Below are 8032 nucleotides of genomic sequence, written 5' to 3' on the forward strand. Positions count from 1 at the left end.
AAACATTGATGGGCTCCCTGCAAACATAAGGTAAGATACGAAATTCTAATATAAACTATTAGACACAGAACAAATATGAGATTCAGGGGCAGCTCTGTATGCTGTCTCAAAATGCCACTTAACCTACTGTCTGTGTGATTCATTAAGTAAATAAATATAATTAAAGGGAGCTGTTTTTATAACATGCTACACACAATTCCCAAAGCAATCCTTAGTCGAGCTGAAAAAATTAAAACAGTATATATTTTCTGTCTATAAGCCAATTATCTGATTCACATGGATTCAAAGCAAACCCACTCCCAAGGTGTTTTCTAAAAGTGTGTGCATAATTGCCCTAAATATATGGAGGGAGCACCAGCGCATGGCCTTATATGAGTCTCTGAGCTCTGTTCACAGCACCCAAGAGTGAAGAAAAGAACATTCACATGAGACCGTTCCATGAAAGCTAAGTGTAGCTGAGCGTACCCAGTGGAATGTGCTGTGTGTTTGCAGAACCCTGCTTCCTCTTTGCTACTCCAGTCATCCGAGTCTTTTATGCCGAAAGGGAGCTGGTACCAAGTCTGGCATCTAAGCTGCTATAAGACCGCCCTGCATCGGGGCAGGCTCAGAAGAAACAAATTCTAAGAAGAAAAACCAATTCTACTCTCTGACAGGGTCCCGAAATTGAGCTAGCTTCTTTGAGAGAGATATTGTAGCCTTTGAAAAAACTACATTATAATCTGAAAAATAGAGAGAGAAGAAAGAACACATACAGACAACACAGAAGAATGAAAGTAAATCTCATCTTCACAGGACTGCCAAATGTTGCAGACCCTTTCTCCCCAAAGTCGGCGCATTGGACTCTACAACGAGGAAAGTCAACCTCACCGTCACCCTGCCAGCGTGGGGATGGACACAAACGTCTACACTGCCTCCCCTGAGTCTCTCCTGATTATGATTCCAAGAGAAATTAGAAAGCAAGCACACAGAAGACAGCGATGTACACGAAACCGGTGGGTGAGTTTCGCTTTCAGGCAGAGAACATCTCCAGGACAGAGAAAGTAGAGGTAGAGGAGAAGGACAGACTCCAGGAACAAGCAAACAGGGAATAAAAGATGCTAAAAGTCACGGTGACCGTAGTCTCCAAATTGAAAACTCCCGTCCCAGCATGAGAGAAAATGTAGTTTAAGCTCTTTTGCTCCCGATTCCAGGATTTCTCCTTCTCTCCTTATCCCTGCCCAGCCAGTCCGTGTTGTAGCAATGGCCCTCCCTGGGGAGGTTATCTATGTTGTTTTCTATGGCTTTGGAAAGGTGCAGAGAAATGGGCTCCCGGTGAAACTGTTGGTAGCTTTTGTGAAGGTTTTGAGAGGATAAAGAAAACGGTTCCTGGGTTGGGGATTTAGCTCAGTGGTAGAGCACTTGCCTAGGAAGCGCAAGGCCCTGGGTTCCGGTCCCCAGCTCCAAAAAAAAAAGAACCAAAAAAAAAAAAAAAAAAAAAAAACGGTTCCTGTTTCTCTTTCTCTTCCGGTCCCAGGCGCTGCGGGAGCCGCAGCCTACCGTGCAGACATGGCCAAGTCCAAGAACCACACCACACACAACCAGTCCCGCAAATGGCACAGAAATGGCATCAAGAAACCCCGGTCACGAAGATATGAATCTCTTTAGGGGGTCGACCCCAAGTTTCTGAGGAACACGCGCTTTGCCGAGAAGCACAACAAGTGTAGGCCTGAAGGAGACGCAGGCCAACAACGCCAAGGCCGTGAGTGCACGCGCAGAGGCCATCAAGGCCCTCGGGAAGCCTCAGGCCGTCAAGCCCAAGGTGCCAAAGGGCCCCAGCCGCAAACTCAGCCGTCTGGCTTTCATCGCTCACCCCAAGCTCGGGAAGAAGATTCGAAGCTACATGGCCACGGGTCGTAGGCTCTGCCAACCAAAGCCCAAGGCTCAAACCAAGGCAGAGGCCAAAGCTCCAGCTAAGGCCCAGGCCAAAGCTCCAGCCCAGGCTCCCAAGGGTGCCCAGACCCCTGTGAAGGCCCCATAGTAAAGGGACAAGAAAAAAAAAAAAACTTGAGACAAGAAAAAAAAAAAAAAGAAAAGAAAACGGTTCCTAGTGGAGAATCTTGTTGTAAAAAATCTGAGTTGCCCCCTTCCTTGCATTCTCCTCCCACCCACAATGGAAAGTCCATAAGACAAAGAAGGCAGAGTTGGTCCTGACAACATCTGAGTTAACCCTGGCTCTTTCTTCTAAACACCAGGTATTAAACTGATGTTTAATGGTCTCTCATTTTGGATGGGAGATTCCCAAGGTCTGTGCCCCTCCCTGCAAGCACCCACAAATACCACTGAAGATATGGAGGAATAACCCAAGTCGCAATCAATAGATCCCTAAGCTCAGAGACTGGGCCTCAGCCCTACTTGAGCTCCTTTCTATCTTCAGACTCCCAGAAAATTAAGGCTCTTTCTGTCCTGGACAGTAGGTGCTGAAGCTGGATCAGGCCTCCAGGATATCTGAGTACAACGAGACAGTCATAGGGTGGTTGGTTTTAAAGAAACTCCAGGTTGGCTTATGCTATCTACAGAGAAAGGTCCTAATCCCAGCTCCTTCCTCAGTCTAGCTCGTCAGAGTTTATTCCTGGGAATGTTCTAGCAACACAATCCTCATTTTCCCCCAAAGACTGGGGAAGTCTGCGTTGACAGAATGAGAATCAAAATAGGTGACATGAGTCTGGAGGGGAGGAGAGGGGGAGATGAGCCATTCATTCAGTAATCAGACAGCCTGAATTCAAGGGGCCAAGAGGAAAGAAAAAGCAGTGTTTGTGGAGTGTGCATGCTGCTCCTCCCTCTCTCTGTCCTGCCAAGTAAGGGCCTTCTTGCTGCTGAATAACACCTTGTTTCTTCATTGCCCTAGGACACGACTACCACAGGTCGTAAGATAGTAAGGAGAGGGGCCCAACCATTCCAAAACACCAGCAGGCACCCATTACTCAGGAGAACAAAAGAAAAGTGCCCCCTCTCAGCCCTGCAGCACCTAGGTGAGCCTGGGCCTAGCCTCTGGTCGAGAGATGTGATACCCTGAGGAAAGGACCATGGGCCTTAGAGTCCAGGGAATGTTGCCTGAAGGCCAGGCACAGGATTTCCTAGTTAGTCAGTCTCCCTTGATGCATAACCACACCCCAGCCTGCGTCAGCAAACACACAGGATGAGCCTGTGTTCCTCATTTGGTCCTAGAAACAATGGATACACTGTTCTCTTTATCCAACGAAAATGTGGGACACATCTACCTGAGACAGGCTGACTCCATGACAGGCTTCAAATTGGTAGTTTTGGAGACTCAACCTAAGAACTAGGCAAGCCCAGGCAAGTCAGTTACTAGGAGGGGGGAAAAAAAAAACAGGCTTCAGGCAGCTAGTCCGAAACCTGCCATCAGAAACCCCACCCCCACCCCCAGTTACCTGGTCTGAAGCAAGGGCAATGGGTCAGCAACAGTTTCCAGCCCCCACACCCTCATAATGGAATGCCCCTAGAGATGGAGCAAGATAAAGGTCGCCTACTTTAGCCAGAAGTATTATCTCTCTGATATTAATCTTGTTTTGTACTTATGGTTGGTAATAAAGCAATTAGAATCGAAAAAAAAATAAATAAATAAAGGTCGCCTACTCTGGAATCCCCCTCCTTAGTGTCTCCTTTCCATCTCCGGCTTCTTAAAAAGCACTAAAACAGGAGGCACACTCTAGCTGCTCTAAACACTCACCTGGCTGCAAACAAAGGCTTCTTCGGCCCCGCCCTCACCACGGGTCCAAGCAGGGTTTCCCACACGCTGTAATTATACTTCTGTTCCAAGGGGATCTGGAACCTGCCTCTTGAACTGTTTAAAACAGGATGGTGTGTTTATGTGTTAGTAAGGGCAAGACCCACTGACCTGTCGAGGTCAGGGCTGAGTGCATGAATTAATCCAGGAGCCTGCCAGCACTCAGGGCAGGCAACCCATCAATAAAACATCAAAGGCCGGCACTGTCAGAGGAGGCGCTGCGGGATATTTTATTCATGACTGTATTTTGAAGGGGCTTGCTCATGACTCACAGATTATTCATGAGCTTTCTATTTTTAAATGTAAATTACAAGGGTGTTTAAAGGGGCGGAAGGCCAACACCCACCCCCTGGTACCACTCTGTTATTTTGGGAAAAGACTGTCCCCTCTCAGGTGAAGAAGCCCTGTCCCACAGTACAGGCCATGGATCCCTGAAAGAAAGGTCTGTTCACTTGGGAGGCAGACCAGCCTGCTCCTCATTGTGACAACAGCTCCTGGCCAGTCAGAACCAAACATTGTCTTTCCCACAAGGACATCAGCTCCTGCAGCATACAAGGCTGAGGAAGTGACCACCTGTGGGGCACACACACACACACACACACACACACACACACACACACACACCAGCCCCCAGTTCAAGGCACAGATCCCTGGACTCCTCTCTGGCTGTCTGAACCAGAGCTTCTGGAGTGGGGCCCACATATTTCCATTTTATATAAACACCTCCATAAATTCTCACACAGGGTGCTTTCAACCCAGTGACACTTTACACTGTTTCAGTGTTACCCAGACAACCTGTGAGAAGCGGCTCACTGGTCTACCACCAGGGTTTCTGATACTGTAGGCCTGAGAACACCTGAGAATCTGTATTTCCTCAGTTCTCCAAGTGTGGGTGCCTCTGATCTGAAGACTGTTCTTTGTTACCCACTAATCTACGGCCACCACATTTCTGAGGAATGTTGAGGCCTACCTCTAATGGAGTCCACACAGCTGAGGAAATGAGTGGTCTTGTGAGCTCAGAGCTCCCAGAGCTACAGGGCCTCAATTGGCCATCGTCTCTCATCACATCCCAGAAGCTTCTCCCACTTTGAACCTGTTCCGGGGGTCCTCTGGCCTGCCAGCGTATAGCCAAGGTGATGACATCATCCAAATGCCAAGGCAGCTTAAAAAAAAAATAAGTTTACAAAATGCTTCCTTTAAATCCATAAACCCAGAATTTTCCACACATACTGTGAAGGCTTTCACAATGCCTTGACTGCATTTCTTCATCCAACAGACACCAGCTGAGTCCTCACTATGTATCACCAAGCAGGCAAACATACAGAGTCTCTGTCCTCAAGGACCTGACACTACAGAGAGGCAAACACAAGCAGGTCATTATAACACATTGGGTCTAGGCACTGAAGTATATAAGGACTCTTGGGCAAGGGTTGGGAGCCTGAGGAGAATGGTTACTGGAACTGAGTTTTGAAGGTGACCCAGAGTGTAGAGGAAGGGAGATTGAACTTCTAGAGTGACATTGAGTATCATTCACCAGTGGCGACCCAGGAGCACAGAAGGTGAGTTTCTCTGGGTCCTTGGGCTGTGGTAACACCACTGATGTTTTCTAGTGCCCCACCCAAGCTTGTCTGAAGGGAACTATGGGATGGAGGGAGGGTCTGGAGGGGGGGAGACACTTTTTCAGTTTTTGTGAGCTGGGCCAGAAACCCAGAATAGAGGACAGCTGTTAGCTGTTAGCACTGAGTCTGCTCTTGAGCAGCTCCCTCAGGAGAAGAACTCCAGCACTAAGGGAGAGGGGGCTTAGACGGGAAGTTGCTAAAGTATCCCAGACAGGCCCAGTAGTTGACCTTGGGGAAGTCAGGTCCACTGACTGACTGGCCTCAGGAGAACCCTACATCTAACAGTGGCTGTTCCCATCACTCCTGGAACAATCAATCTTGTTCTTCAAGGAAGATATATCCTTACACACTCTTTTCTCAGAATTTCCCTGTTCCCTCACTTAGACTCCAGTCTTTCACCTCCTACAGCATCTACTCTGTGCTTCCCTGGTATCACACATCTCTCTCTGTGTGCTTGTGATTCCATAGATCCTAAGGGCAGAAGGTGTACCTCATTCATCTTTGTTTGAGTCATATAGCATCCAAGCATACTATCCAGCACATAGTAGGGACTTTAAAAGATGTTGGATAGAGGAGGAATATATTGACTGAAACTATTTCCCACCATGGCCTCAGTCCCAGAAGGCGGACTTGCCACCATGTGCTCAAAATGAATTGCCCAATAAACGTTTGTTTGTTTGTTTGTTTTATGTGTATGATGTGCATACGTGTGTGTATGGGTGGGAATGGGGGTGTTTGTGTTGAGAGTACATGTGCACATATGGATGCATGCATATACAGAATGGGTGTGTTTTAATGTATGTGCATGTACATGTGTATGCACATTTATGTGTGTGTGTGTGTGTGTGTGTGTGTGTGTGTGTGCGCGCGCGCGCCACAGTGCACATGTGGAGGTCAGAGAACTATCTCAGTTCCGGTTCTCACAGTCTGCCTTGCTTGAGACAGGGTCTCTGTTGTTTACCACAGCATTTGCCAGCCTTGCTGGCCCATGACTTTCTGGGAATTCTTCTGTGCCTGCCTCCCCTCCTGTCTCATTTTAGGGTCATTGGGTTTACAGAAGTGACTTACTATATAGGTACAGCTTTAGAGTGGTTCTGAGCCTTCACACTCATTTCCCTATGTTTGTTCAGCAAACATTTTGCCCAATAACCTTCAGCCCCTACCTGGCATTTTTGTGAGTGTTTTTGTTTGGTTGGTCATGGTTTTGTGTTTGCTTGCTTTTTTTTTTTTTTTAAAGACAGGCTCTCCCTAGCTGTCTTACAACTCTCTATACCAGACTGATGTCTACCTTCCAAGTGCTGGGATTAAAGGCATGTGCCACCACACCTGACTCCTCAGTCCTCTAGTTTTTACATGGATGCTGGCAATGTGAACACCAATCCTCATACTTGCATGACAAGCAACTGTTCCATCCACAGGGTCATCTGTGCAGCCACACAAAGAGCTTACTCTTGATCACTAGGTGTTACTAGTGGACATTAGGTCACAGCTAATGGACATCTCCTATGCAGAAACCCTGCAAGGAGATTCAGAGCTGTCTGGCCAGAGCCCCTGGGACCCAACAGACAGACAGGGCTGTCAGAGCCCTGGATCCCATCAGGAACTGACAGGTCGCTCTATGTGTGCTCAGCAGATAATTAGCTTGCATGCACTAGGGACCACAGACACTTTGGGAAAATAATTATAACAGGTCAAGAGCTCAGCTCAGGCAAAATCGAATGAAATCATACTGACTTGAGGTCAGAAAAGAGCTGCCCTGGTCTCTGAAATCCCATCAAAGTAATTAGGAAAGGACAGGGATGGGTGAAAAGGGGGATGAATGAGAGAGGAAGGGTCAAAGTCAGATTCCTACCTAGGATGACTGTCAACTTGTCAGGATCTAGAATCCCCTAGTAGACAAGCTTCTGGGCAAGTGTGTATGAAAGTTTCTAGACTGAGGTTGGAAACCTCAACTTCAATATGGGTGACACAAAATAAGAAGGAGAACATGAACTGAGCACCAGCACTCTTGGTAGCTCCTCCCCAACTGTGATGCGCTGGGACCAGCTGCCTCGTGCTCCTGACACCATGCTTTCCCCACCATGAGAGACTGTGGTGCCTTCAAACTGTAAGCCAAGAGAAACCCTTCCATCCCAGAGTTGCTTTTGTAAGGTGTTTTAGCATGGCAATAAGTAGTAATACACTGGCTCTAATTAAACTCACGTCATTCTGGGAAGATGTAGACCCAGTCCGCCAATAACATCCCATCTCTGACTTCTCACATCGAGAGTAACAAGGGCACAGTTTCCATAGATGTCCTGCTCTTTTCCTCACTGTACCACACACACGTTCTAATCTCTTCTTGAAGCGGGTTAGGAGTGAGGATTTCTAAATGAAACATGAAAATCACAGTGCACAGAGACAGAGTTTCTTAGAGACGGCTCCATTATCCAGGCAGAAAATCAGGTGAGTCTGTGTCAAGCAGCAGTTGGGTACCCTGATTTGTGCCAGGATCAGAAGCAGTGGGTAAAGACAGTAAAGACTTCCTGTCTTTACCCCACCCCTCAGCCACTGATGCTTTAGCTCTCAAGTTTGAAGGAAAAAACTAAGGCATATGAAAGACTTGCTCAAGCACATGGCAGGCCAGGAG

The 8032-nt window shown here is 47.5% G+C and overlaps 1 pseudogene; it reads left to right on the plus strand.

The window, feature by feature from the left end:
• The first annotated feature begins 1495 nt into the window (after positions 1-1495).
• LOC116911576 lies at positions 1496-2017 on the plus strand (annotated as a pseudogene).
• The last annotated feature ends 6015 nt before the right edge of the window (positions 2018-8032 follow it).

The sequence above is a fragment of the Rattus rattus genome, chromosome 10 (genome assembly GCF_011064425.1).
Source record: "Rattus rattus isolate New Zealand chromosome 10, Rrattus_CSIRO_v1, whole genome shotgun sequence".
NCBI lineage: Eukaryota > Metazoa > Chordata > Mammalia > Rodentia > Muridae > Rattus > Rattus rattus.